We start from the raw sequence: 14603 nt of genomic DNA on the forward strand, positions 1-14603 counted from the left end.
TTTGTCTTCAGGAGTTCCTCCTGGCTCATGGGACCCTATGGGGTGCTGGGGATCGAATCCGAGTCAGCCGTGTGCAAGGCAAGCCCCTTCCCCTCTGTCACTGTCGCTCTGGCCCAGTGCTTTTACCTACCATTGACAGTAGTTTAATTCAAAAATCTCACACCAGACTGTGGACATGCTAGCACAGGAAGAAACAGGATTTCATCAAGGTTTGCTATCTTTCTCCTGTGGCTCAAAAGGGCTGACTACTGTGTAGAATTTCCCTCAAAATTGACAATATGGTAACTTCTAGATAGAACCTGGCAATCCTGGGAGGACCCTGCTATTCTTTTTCTCTGTGAGCCTTAGTTTTTGACTTCAAATGAGAAATACTCCTTCCCCCATCCCCTCCTTGGCTGACACCAAGGGCTCCATCCTGGCATGCATCTCGCTTGACCTGTGCTTGTAGCCAGCGTCCCAAGACCAGGTAGGTGTCAGAACAGGGGTCACCAAGTTTACAGGAGTCCCCAACCTTCCAGAGTTCCCTGTGGTTCCTCACTTGGTTAAAATGTCTGTGCTACTGGGAGAGCCACAAGTCTCCCTAGGAATGACACAGGGCACTACGGGATATTCATTGATTTGGGTTATGAGAGAATCAGGGGTCACTAGACTGGTAATTTTCTACCCAGGTTCCAGTGACCCAACACCAGTTCGCTCAGCTGGTCTGAGCATATAGCTAATGAGGGAAGGGTCAGGGTCTACTCTGGGCCAATTTGTATCCCATGGAAAAGCACCTTCTGGAGCACATGTGTGTAGGGCCCAGTCAACAGGAAGACCCGGATGGCCATGCCACTTTCAGAAACTCAGCCACAGCCTTCTGCTATCTGAGGGTCACCGGTGTGCCACATTTTTTCCCAAACCCAAGTCATCGAGATTATTGCCTCGTGCTAAGCAAACTGCTCTGTTGATTTTTTTTTAATTTTATTTCATTTTATTTGGGAGAGTGGAAGAGGGGCATATTCAGCGCTGCTCAGGGCTTACTCTTGGCTCAGGAAATCTGTCCTGGTGATATATATGGGATGCCAGAGATCAAGCCTAGGTCAGCCACAGGCAAGGTAAATAAATGTACCCACTTACTATCTCTCCTGCCACCATTGCTGCTTTCTTTCTTTTTTTTTTTTTCACTGCTGCTTTTTTAAATCCAGCATCTTCCTGTGAATTCTGTGAATTCAAAGGTAGGTAGCTGCCCCATCAATGGCAAATCAGGAAATTTGCCCGATTGGAAATGGAATTGTGTGTATGTGTGTGTGCGTGAATGTGCGGTATTAGCAGACACCTTCTGAACCACAAGCCATCCATGCTCCATGTGTCAGTGAATGTGGCGAGTAGATAAACAACCTGTGGGATATAACTTACTGTTCTCTAGGAGCAAGGGCACAACAGCAAGAAGTGCTGTTATAAAGCAGCAGCAAGCCATGGGTTCCATGACTGGTAGGTTTCACCTGTAAAGTGCTGAACCTCTACAGGAATTTCACTTTCAGTGGTCTTTCTCATGGTGAGAAAATTATCATTTTAAAACTTCACTCTGCAGGCCAGAGAGAGAGTATAGTGGGGAGGGTGCTTGCCTTGCATGCAGCTGAGCTGGGTTCAATCCATATTCCATATGGTCTCCAGAGTACCTTCAGGAGTAACTCCTGAGTGCAGATTCAGGAGTAACCCCCGAGCACTGCCAAAATAAAAGCAAAAGAACACACAAAAAACCCTCACCATGAACAGAAGTAAGGCTTTCTTTATGTTGAGCTTCTGTCAGAAGTCATGGCTTATGTTCACACTCCATTCGCTTTACTACTGGCTCAACGCATCAGGTCAGTGCTACTCACAATCCTTAGTGGCCTTGCCTGTGCTGTGATAAGCAGAGCAAGAGCATGCAGAGCACACAGGAGTGACAGCTTGCACCTATGCAACGCGAGGCCCTGAGTTTGACCCTTGGCATCACATTCCCCCAGGAAACCAGGTTTGGTCCTGTTGATCCCCAGCACTAACATCTGCAGTACTAAAACCGCAGGACATGACCCTCCACGTGGAGCACCCCTGGAGTGCGCTGGATCAGCACCACCTGAAGGAGGGGTCATTTTAAATAACAGTTTTTGCCTCCTCAGTTCTTGTTCATCTCCCCAGTTGGCTGCTTGCTTATATGAGGCAACCAAGAGAAAACTAATTGTGTTGATAGTAAAAACGATTTCCTTCATTGAGCAAGTTGCATTCAGTTATTGAAGTGTGTGTTAGCGGTAGGACATTTTGCCTTTCATGCGGCTGACCCGGGAGAGACCCAGTAGGACTCCTGGCATCCCATATGGTCCCCCAGCTTACTCAGGGCGATTTCTGAGTGCAGAGCCAGGAGTGGCCACTGAGTGTCGCTAGGTGTAACCCAAAAGCCAATCAATTAGTCAATCGATCAATAAATAAAGTTTAAAAATTAAAGTATGTGCTGCAAGAAGGCAGAGTGATAGTGCAGTAGTGGGCAAGGCATAAGTGATAGTGGGTAAGGTATTACCTTGCACATAGCTGACCTGAGTTCGATCCCCGGCTGCTGGGTAAGTAGTTTTCATCCTATTCAGAATACACTTGTTACTCATTGGTCAGAAGCACCTTTGGATGGAAGCATCCTTTGGATTGGTCTCTTACCCACCTGTTCACCCCAGGGTGTGGTCTTGAGCTTCCCAGTATAGACTTTGGGTCTCAGGGAACAAGTTTGCGGTTTTGGTTTTCCACAGTTGTACTTTCTGCTTGCTGGTCTTAATGCTATGAGCATAAAGGTTTACGGTGGAAGTTCCTGAACCTGTTTTTATTTATTTTTTATCCCATTAATCGTGTGTGGATTCTTTCCTGCATCAGCATTTGTTTCCATATCCTCACCTCTCCAATCCTCTGGGAGTGGGGCATGAGGCTTCTGCTACAGCCGGCATCCCATATGGTCCTCTCAGTCTGCCAGGAGTGCTCACTGAGTGCAGAAGCATAGTTAGCCCTGAGCATCAGTGGGTATGCCACAAACACCCCAAACACACACACACACACACACACACACACACACACACACACACACGGATTCATCTCAGAACTGTTGATAGTGCCTTGATCTGAGATCCAGACATCCATGAGATCAAACGTTGAAAGTAGAAATCTCTGAGTTCCTTTGGGGTTCCTTGTAAGGACCCCATGTCCAGGCTCAGCCTCTCTGCCAGCCTGGGCCAGGCTCAGTCACGCCTTTGTGAGTGTTCAGCCTTCATTCCAGTTCCTCTGAGCACGATGTTGTTCTGTGAAAACCATCAAACCAAAGGTGTCTTTCCCACTGGACGATGTGTGTCCTGACCAGTTTACAGTTGTTTCACTCATTCTAAGCATGTGCTTTTATTTATAGTTATTATCTCTAAGGTATTCAGTGTATGAACCCTCTGGTTAACCCTTTGGTATTACCTCCTATGTGTTATTTGAATAGAGGCACTAATGTTAGACCATCAAATCAAGGAGATTGCAATAGAGATTGTAACTCCAGAGTGATGCGGAGAAACTTCTATTTTTAAAAATTATTTTGTGGAGCCAGGACATTTGTCTTGCATGCAGCCAAACCTGCTTTGATCCCCAGCATCCCATATGGTCCCCTGAGCACTGAGTTCAGAGCCAAGAGTAATCCCTGAGCAATGTGGGATTTGGCCCAACCCACTCTCCAAATTATTATGTCATTTTTTGGTTTAGGGGCCACACCCAGCTGTGGTTAGGCTTATTCATGACTCTGCTCAGGCTGATATCACTCTTGGCAGTGCTGGGGGACCCCACATGATGCTGGGAATTTGAGCTGCATTTAGCCACACTTTGCCTCCTTGTACTATCTCTGCAGCCCTATTTTTTATTTAAAGAATTTTTAACATTATACTTTGCTTAACACGCTATATCCAAGAGATCATTTTAATGTGTGATCACTTTCAAATGTACTAAAGTGTTTTATGTTATTAATTTTAATCCTCAGTCTTTAAAAACTCAATTATTTTAGACTGAGCGAATATATATCCATTTCGGCTAGCCACAGTTACTAAATGGGTACCACATAGGGCAATCCTGGCACAGACATTAAAACCTGTCCATAAACTTGCCCAAGGGGCCCTAAAGAAAGATAAAGGAGGTAATGTTGGTGCTATCATTATCTTGAAACCTAAAATCACCTGGGCTTATAGGACTGGCATGTCAGATGAGTACACCACCCCAGCCTGCCTCCCAAGTACCAAGATCATTCTCCCCTCATTTGCTCTGATAAACTCAGTTCCTTGATCAGGGTTCCTAAGCTGGTTTCAGATTTGGTTGGGTCTATTCCCTGGCTTGCTTTATTTGTATTTCAGACATGAGTGGGATCAGCTGGTATTTGTCTTTCTCCTCCTGGCCTATTGAACCATTGTAGTTCCGTCTGTATTGTTATGTTACAAATGGCAAAAGGTTTCTTCTTTCCTTACTGCCGGGTAGGATTTCATTGCGCACATAGACCACATCTTCGTGGTTCACTCTTTTGTGTCAAGCGACTTGGGTTGCTTCCATCTCTTGGCTATTTGTTTGTTTGTTTTTTCGAGCCACACCCATTTGATGCTCAGGGGTCACTCCTGGCTAAGCACTCAGAAATTGCCTCTGCCTTGTGAGGAACCATAGGGAAGCCAGGGGATGGAACCAAGGTCCTTCCTTGGCTAGCGCTTGCAAGGCAGACACCTTACCTCTAGCGCCACCTCGCTGGCCCCATCTCTTGGCTATTTTAAACTTAGTTTCTCATGTTTTTTCTTCTTTGAGCAGATCATGCCCAGTGACACTCGGGGGCTACTCAGAATAGTGCTCAGATACCACTGCTCTGTGTGGTATCCAGAGGACTGACTGTGCAGTGCTAGGGATTGATCTCAGTGCTCCATTAAGCAAACCCCGTACTCCAGCCCTTTGAATCAGCTCCCTGGTCCATTGTGTTTTTATTCTTCAGACAGAGATATCTGTGGGTGGAATTGTTGGGTCTTACGAATGATCATTAATATTTTTGAGAAACTGATTTAGAAGAAATTTCTACCTCCAAAAGAACTGTGATCAATTCCTTCTAGTTTTCGTTGCCTGTTTCTGATCCCAAATCTGAGGGAGGTCAGTCTGCATTTGCCTGTCTTCTGATAAATCTCACTTCAGGTCCATCCATGAGCAAATTGCGTGGCTTCACCTTTTCTTTCAGCCCAGCCATATTCCATTGTGTAGCTGTACCAGAGTTTCTTTATCCACACGTCTGTTTGTGGACACTTGAGTTGCTTCCAGATTCTGGCCACTGCGACTTGCTCGTTTTCTACATGTGCAATGAAGTGAAAAATCTCAGAGCGTTGTTCATACAGCCAGCTCCCCCTCTTGGGGATCTGCAGCCTTCTTGCTTCCTCCTGAGGGGGAGGGAAATGGCTTGACATGGGAAACGAGCCAGAGCTAGGCTTAATAGAGCTCAGCCATGGTGGCCAGGAACTGTCCTGCACAGTACTGGTGAAATGAGGATTTCCACAGTGGTTCCTTGGGTGGGAGGTGACCAGATGTGCTTGGATTGAAGGACTTGGGGAGGGGCCTGAGTAAGAGATCAGGAGGTCTGGGTGGGGACTCTAGAGTGAGTACTTGAACTTCATTCTTATCCTGACTTTCCATTCTTCCCCTCCCTCCGCCCCTTTCCGTTCTGCCCAACCACTAAAATTGTTGTTTTAGAACTTTGCCTCATTTACCCTTGAAATTGCACCTTCACATCCTGAGCACAGCATTAGTCCTTTTTTTTTGGTGGTGGTGGTGGGGTCCACACTGGCAATACTCAAGGATTACTCCTGGCTCTGCACTCAGGAATCACTCCTGACAGTGCTCCAGGGACCATATGGGATGCTTGGCCAGTCGTGTGCACATTACCCACTGTTCTGTCTCTCCATCCCCACATAGTTTTTAACACAGTCAAGGTTGGGATTCCAGAAGCCAGGGCAGAACAATGGCATTGGCTGAAAGAGAAGTGACTTCAGCCAGTTGTTCCTCCTCGCCACTGACAAACTAATCTGACATTTCTTGCTTAAACAAAAATTCAGTTGTGGGAGTAAAGGCCCAGTCCCTTCCCCTGGACTTGTTTGATCCCCAGTCCAGCAGAGCTAGATAAGATCTTTTCCCCCAACCCCCTTGAGAGGGTTTCCTAAATGTTTCCTCCATAACACCTCATCCCTTTCTCTAATTAAACAAGAATTTAGGGAAATGCATGATTCCAATCTCTGTTCTGCTAATCCCAGAATGTAAAACTCCAGTAGGACCAGGCCTAATGCTCCCTATTGTATTCAGCCCCTCACCCTGAGCTTGGAGATAAGGGGGCGTTCATAAATATTTGTTGAGTGTCAGAGGGAACAAATGACAATTTTGGCAGTGAAGAGATTTAATCTGAGAAATGCATGTTTCTCTGCTGCTTGTCAGAAGAGAGTGGGAGAATTTGGTACCTAACCATCACCAACATTTTGTGAAAGAACTAATTGCCAAGCCCTGTGTGCACATGGGACCATTAGTAATTCTGTAGCTATGCAAATTAAAACAGTGATGTATGATTTATAGCTTTAATAACATTCTGAAAGCTCTTAAATTTTAATCACTTGCAACATCCTTTTTAATATTCAATTACTTTATTAACTAATTAGGTCACTTGCTGAAAAAGCACATAAGGCTGGTGCTATTTTAATACCAGCTGAGCCTCACAAAATACCTTTGAAATGGTGCAAATGGTTTATTTATTTTAAACAGATCATTAAGATGCTATAATTAATAAACCAATTATGACAAAAGGCCCAATAGTGATAGATACCTAAGTACAATAGCCATGTCCAATGGATTAGTCATTTTTAGACACATACATCAAGGGGCAAAACTTGAATGAAAACCCACTGTAAAAATGCTTTCCTAAATAATTCATTTGTGAATGACTGATCACCTTATCATGGCAAACCTAACTTGAGGCTTGTTCATTATACAGGCCTGAAATGTGTACTTCTGTTTTGTCTGTCGACACACAGGATAGGAAATCCAGGACCAGCACAACTGGGCATTCCTTGTTTAATCCAAAGGCTTCCATCTTCAGAAGAGCTGGGCGCTTTGCCTTCTGGAGGAATGTCAAGAGGGAATGTGTGCAGGGCGGTGGCACCCTGACTTATTGATCTCATGGTGTACCCCTGCTCTGTTAAGGCCTTCAGGACAAACAAGGTGGAGAAAGAAAACTGATGCAATCATGTGTTTCAGCGTCCTTGGAGGAGTCTGTAGAAGCACTCAGTCTGTGTTGCTGACGACGCGAGGCACTCTATCAAGATTGTTGGCTGGGGCAGAGGCTATGCCCAGTGCTGTTGAGGGCTTACTCCTCAGGGATCTTTTTTTTTACTCCTCAGGAATCTTACTGCACTTACTTAATTGCTCTCAGGGATCACTCCTGGTGGTGCTTGGGGGACCATATGGGATGTTGGGGATTGAACTCAGGTTGACTGTGTGCAAGGCAAGACGCTGTCCCCATGTACCAGGCAGGCAGCCCTCCCCCCTGGAGGGCTCAGGCCCTGAAGAATAGAATCTTTTGTTAAGTCAGACAGAAGTAAAAGGACCAACATCCCCGATCCTAGAGGTCAGATAGATTCCTGGCAGCCAGCAGTCCCACAGTAAAGACAGAATAAGTGTTAGGGGAACCATTCTGGGCAGCTCTTCAATGTTGCTTCATTGAGCTTTTTCTAGGGCCAAGCCCAGAGCTCCGGTCTTGGGGATGCTCAGTGGGCAGCATATGTAGGTTCTGCTAACTCCCCCTGCCCATATGTGGCAATACTTGGGTTACTCTTGGCTCTGTACTCAGGGATCATTCCTAGTGGACTTGGAGGGCCAAATGGGATGCTGGGAAATTGAATCTGGCCCTTTATGTACAAGGCAAACACTCTCCCTGCTGTCCTGTCACTCTGGCTCCAGACCTACAGCCTACCTTATACTGGGGAAGAAACCCAAACCTTATCCATACCCAGTGCAAGGAAGCAGCTGGTCACAGCTTTCCCTGGTGCCTAGCACTGTACCCAGGGGTGTCTGTGCAGTGAGTGATGAGGGAGGTTTCTGAGGAAAGTTACATTTACAAACGTGCTGGGGTGAGTATGGGGGGTGGCCTTTAGCTTCTCAGAGCTGGTCTCTGCCAGGTTTTTGCCCAGGGGACAGCTCTTCCATTGAGGAGTCATCTCTCAGTTTTCTGGTCCCTATTGTGCTCTGCTAGGGTCCTACCTATTTTATGTAACTCCATCTGTTCTACACCCTTCCAATGTGTTGGTGGAACATTAAACTCTTCATGTTGTTCCTTATAGTCTGATGTGGTTGCTGCCCACTGGGATCCCAAAAAGACAGCACAGAGGACTGTTGTCCCCATTGACTGAACCAAAGTTTGTGATTGTGGAGCTAAAATCTTGACACCTGGACCCTCTCACCCCCACAATCTAATGGATGCTGGGATTGTTTTAAAAATGGCAGTGGGGAAATAATTAAAACAAAAAACAGAGCAAAACAGCATTGGGGAGAGACCAAAGTGATAGGACAGTGGAGAGGGCACTTGCTTTGGGTACGCTAGACCAGCAATGCCAAGTATGATCCTTGAGTGCAGAGCAAGGAATAAGCTCTGAGCACCAATGGGTGTAAACAAACAAACAAACAAAAAAAACCCTATTTAAGAGTTAGGGTGTAGGGGCCAGAGAGATAGCATGGAGGTAAAGCGTTTGCCTTGTATGCAGGTCAGTGGTTCAAATCCCGGCATCCCATGTGGTCTCCCAAGCCTGTCAGGAGCAATTTCTGAGCATAGAGCCAGGAGTAACCCCTGAGCACTGCCAGGTGTGACCCAAAAACCAAAACCAAAACCAAAACCAAAAACAAAAAAACAACACCCAAAATCAAAAACAAAACAACAACAACAACAAAAAAAAAACAGGGTGTTAAGTGTTGGAGAATTTATTTTTACATTCTCTATAAATAATTCCAAAGTTTTCCCATCTCTTTTTCTTTTGTTTGTTTGTTTTTTGTTTTTGGGCCACACCCAGTGATGCTCAGGGGTTACTCCTGGCTATGCACTCAGAAGTCGCTCCTGGCTTGGGGGACCATATGGGATGCCGGGGGATCGAACTGCGGTCCATCCTAGTCTAGCGCAGGCAAGGCAGGCACCTTACCTCTAGCGCCACCACCCGGCCCCGAGTTTTCCCATCTCTTAACAAAAGTATAATGGGTCTCAGTTTTTCTTTTCAGAAAATGAATTTGACTCATTCACTACTTAGCAGAGAATAGCTGAAATGTGGTAGACAAGAGTTATTTCCTTCCTCCCTTCCTCGATTCTTCCCTCCACTACCCAGCCTAACATACAATCTATAGTCGGCTTACACATGTGCACAGCAGGTGTGTCCTGTCTACTGGGGAGGACAAATCTGGTCATAGATAGGGCCTGTTCATCTTTGGGTGTCCTGCACAGCAGAACAGCAGAGGTCAGTGTGTGGGATATGCTAGGAGAATGTGGCTGGAAGCACCCATCTGTGCTGGGGAGCAATGTGGACTGTGGAGACATGTGGTCAGGACCTCAAACCATTTCTTTCTTCCCCATATGGAGGCCTAGCTGCATCTCTCCACTATGATTAAGCTCCCCTGGGAGTTGGCAAGTGTTTTTTTTTTCCAGTGGAAATAGGATTGGCTCTTCTGTAGCTCCTTCTCCCTTTAATTTTTTGCCTAGTTTGCTGGTGGAGTCTTGTTTTTCTTTTCCAGGTGGGCAGTTTGGTTTTCCTCTGATCTCATAGTGTATACACCTCTATGTTCTAGTAGTGTTTAATGTCTCAGGGATTAAAGGGTGACTCCCCATTACATTTGGTTGTATGTTAACTTGCACATTTGTATATGCAAGCCATTATGTGATTTACATATGCATAATTCAGTTCCTCAAGGATTTTCTAAGGCAATTCCCATTGTCTGCCGAGAACATGGACTCACCCATGCAAGGCATGTTCTCTGTTGCTGAGCTTCCAGAAAAAGAATTTACACTGACACTGATGCAAACTGTTAACTCAGTAATAGTAGAAAATAATCACTTCAGGATATTGAAGAATTTTGTGAACTCCAGCACTAATAACTGAATCCCCAAAATATAGCTCTTCTGCAAAGTCCATGGAGGAAAAGGAGGTAAAGATTTACCACAGGGTAAGGATTTATTCAGGCCATCTTCCTACAAATAACAGTGAAAGGAAGATCTGACCCTGAAGGAGAGAGATTACACCTTCTTAGAGTCATTCCCTCATGAATTCCATTGATCCTCTCATCTGTCTCTAAATAGTTTTAGAACATGGAGAAGTAAAGTTGGGAGGTTGGTGAAGAAAATCAAATAATAAAAGCCACAGCGATTGTGTGAAAAAATTATACTGGGACCACAGAGAATGACTCGGGTAGGACAACCTAATATGCCTGGAGCTCAGAGTTGGTCTTATGCCAGAATACTTCAGGGGTAAGGTCTTCTTGTATTTAGGCCAAGACTCTTTCATTCTGTTTTCCCCATATTTTGCTGGGCCTATGCAAACAACAATTACCATTCTTACACCTTTTTTACTGTATATATATATATATTTTTTTGGTTTTTTGGGCCACACCCAGCGGTGCTCAGGGGTTACTCCTGGCTGTCTGCTCAGAAATAGCTCCCGGCAGGCACGGGGGACCATATGGGACACCGGGATTCGAACCAACCACCTTTGGTCCTGGATTGGCTGCTTGCAAGGCAAACACCGCTGTGCTATCTCTCCGGGCCCTTTACTGTATATTTTTAACTGTATTTCTTTAACTTAAAAAAATAAAAATAAATAGCTTACTAAACCTTCTGCTACTACTTTAATGAGTTCATTGGTGATACAACAATTTTCTTCTTTTTTTTTTTTTTTTTTTTGGGTCACACCCGGCAGCGCTCAGGGGTTACTCCTGGCTCTACACTCAGAAATCACTCCTGGCAGGCTTGGGGGACCATATGGGATGCCGAGATTTGAACCACCGTCCTTCCATATGCAAGGCAAACGTCCTACCTCCATGCTATCTCTCCAGCCCCATCAACAATTTTCACAAATATACTTGCTACTGAACTTTTTTTTTTTGGTTTTTGGGCCACACCTGTTTGACGCTCAGGGGTTACTCCTGGCTATGCACTCAGAAATAGCCCCTGGCTTGGGGGGCCATATGGGACGCCGGGGGATAGAACCGCTGTCCGTCCTATGCTAGCGCTTGCAAGGCAGACACCTTACCTCTAGCGCCACCTTCCCGGCCCCTGTACTTTTTTTTTTCCTTTCTTTTCTCTTCCATTTTTTTAGTTTTTCTTTCTATTTTCTGTGTTTTAATGACTTTGCTTTGGGTCATCTTGAAACAAATGTATTACGATCAGTTATGTCAACTATGGGATGCTTTTTCTTTCAATAAGTTTATTTAAAAAAAAGTCAGTTGTCTAGCAAATGTTACCAGGGTGAACCAATATTATCATTTACTCCAAGTTTAAGCCATTTATTTGCTAGTGTCTAAGGTACATGGGTATACATATAAATGTATAAGTTTTTAAAGGATTCTTCCCCCTTAAAACAGAAATGTTTCTTCATCATACTTGCATTAAAGTGATGCCTGAGGTTCTCTGAATATGGCATTGGAATTTCAGATCAGTGTCTACCAGTTCAGAATGAGAAACAATTACTGCATAGCCAAATATATGATTTCTTACTGTTATGGTTTAGGATATTGTCAGATTTCTACAAACAATACAACCCGTCCTTTCCTACAAAACTGCTTTCCTCTATCACCAAACCAATCCATCATTTGGGAGATTTTACTTACCATCTGTAACCTGGGCATATTAGATGGAATAGTGGTAATTTTTACATATATTCTGAGAGAAAATGGTTCTTACAGTCTATATCAAGAGGGTGCTAATCGCTATGTAAGAATTCAAGGTAATGTTTTATTTAACAAAGGAGTCACACAAGCTGAAAGCACTTGCTTTTACATATGTATTTGATACTGTGGATCTTCCAAGAGAACTGTAATTCTAAGCTTGTGATAGAACACATTTGTAATAAATCACTTTTTATTGTGGGGAGTGGATTGGTCTTAATTCTCTTTAGAAACAAACAACCAACAACATGTTTCTATAGTGCATTTTTATTTTTCAGACTTGAAATGGCGGGCAGGAGAGGAAAAAATCCGAATGAAATGAACAGAGTATTGGACTTTCTCCTTGCAAAATCCAAGAGAAGAAAATGGAGTTTGATTTGGAACCCCATGCCAGGTGAGAAAAGAAATCCTGGGCTAGAGCAGAGAGGGTGCTTGCTCCACACAGGGCTCACTGGGGTTTGATTCCCAGCACCACCAGAAGGGAGCCCTCATCATCTTTGGGCGTGTCTCCTAAAACTAAAGCTAAAACAGAAGTTCCCAAGGCGCCACAGGCCACTTCTTCCGAAATTAAACAGAATTGCCCTATAGCCCAGCAATTCCAGCTCTAATGATATACCCCAGAAAACCAAAATCAGATTTGTTTTTTTGTTTTGTTTTGTTTTTTTGGGCCACACCCATTTGATGCTCAGGGGTTACTCGTGGCTAAGTGCTCAGAAATTGTCCCTGGTGGCGGGGCGAGGTGGCGCTAGAGGTAAGGTGTCTGCCTTGCAAGCGCTAGCTAAGGAAGGACTGCGACCGCGGTTCGATCCCGGCATCCCATATGGTCCCCCCAAGCCAGGGGCAATTTCTGAGCGCTTAACCAGGAGTAACCCCTGAGCATCAAACGGTGTGGCCCGAAAAAAAAAAATTGCCCCTGGCTTGTGGGGACCATATGAGACGCCAGAGGATCAAACCGTGGTCCTTCCTTGGCTAGCACTTGCAAGGCAGGCACCTTACCTCTAGTGCCACCTCACCAGCCTCCAAAATCAGATTTGAATGAAGAATTGTTTGTGCCCCATCTTCGAGCTGCAGTCCTTAGCCACAGCCAAAAGGAGGGATCAGTTGTGTCCAAAGCTAAATGGACAACCAAGTGTACATCTTGTGTGTTCTGTGCATCAGAGGAACCTTAAGACACCCTTAGAATAAACCAGCCACAGAAGGACAGATTCTTTATACAGGAACGAAGAGTAATCGCATCCAGGAATCACATCCACACTGCAGGAGAGAGGAGGCTGCCAGAGCCTAGGAAGGCCATTTGGTGGGAGGTGTGTTTAACGAGGACAGCTTCAGACTGGGGAGATGAAAATTTCAGAGATAATCGATTATATAGTAGTGAGTATACCCCAGGACCATTTAGCTGTATACTTTAACAATGGTTAAAATAGAAATTGTATGGCAGGTTTGTCATAAATGTGCCTTGTGTGGAAGATCATGTTTTAGCTGCCTCAGAGGGTAGGTGAGCCAAATGAAACAGAGAGGGTAGTTTGTTTGTTGGTTTTGGGTCACACCCGGTGGCACTCGGGGGTTACTCCTGGCTCTGTGCTCAGAAGTTGCTCTTGGCAAGCTTGGGGGACCATATGGAATGCCAGGACACGAACCAGTCTGTCCTGTGTTGGTCGAGTGCAGTGTTTCTCAAATAGTGGGGCGCGCCCACGGGGGGGGGGCGAAGCTCCATAAAGGGGGCTTCATAAAGGGGGCGTGTTTGACCTGGCAAACACTGTCCTAACAAGCTAAGCCCCGTGTTTATGTCTCTGTATGTCTCTGGAGCTGAGAGTTGTTGTGTCCTGCTTCAAACCCCACTTCGAAAAGCTATGCAGTGCAAAACGTGCTCATTGTGGCCATTAATCCAGACATCGCCTCTGATTAAAAAATCAGCTCAAATTATTTGATATATTTTTGTTTTGCAGGTTAAAGCTTTTTTTTTTTTTTTTTAAAGATACTTTTTACAGTCGCTCGGGGGTATTGAAAAATATTTTCTTCTTCCTAGGCGGGGCATGAGAGAAAATAATTGAGAAGCATTGGCCTACCAAATGCCCTCCTCTGGCTCCAGAGAACGTAGTTTAAATTTTTTTAAATTACATCACTGTGAGATAGTTTGAAATTAGTTGTTGCTAGTTAAGTTTTGGTCATACTTAATTTATTTCAACACCCATCCCTTCACCAGTGTGCATTTTCTGCCACCAATCTCCCAGTTTCCCTTCTTACCACCACCCTCAGCATGCCTCCTCCCCCTTCCTCCTCCTTCTCTTTTTCCTTTCAGACACTGTGGTTATCAATATTGTTACTAAAGGGGTACAATGCATTATCACTTTGCCTCCTTTCAGCACCCAGTTCTTATCTAGAGTGACCATTTTCAACTATTATTGTCATAATGGTTCCCTAGAGAAGGGTTTGAACTTTGTTGTTTGAGCATTGACTACTCTTCATCTTCCTCCTTGATCTGAGTCCTCACAGCCAATGTGTGAGAACTGAGGGAGGATGCTTGGTGGAAAAACAGACCCGCTTATCTCTCACCTTTCTGCAGATTGACTCACACACACTGCAGATATCTGTCCTTCCTCAAGGTCTACTCCAGGAATTGGGGACTTGTGCTCCCCAGTACGGCTATGGGTACACCACCTGTGTGA

The sequence above is a fragment of the Suncus etruscus genome, chromosome 6 (assembly GCF_024139225.1).
Source record: "Suncus etruscus isolate mSunEtr1 chromosome 6, mSunEtr1.pri.cur, whole genome shotgun sequence".
Taxonomy (NCBI): Eukaryota; Metazoa; Chordata; class Mammalia; order Eulipotyphla; family Soricidae; genus Suncus; species Suncus etruscus.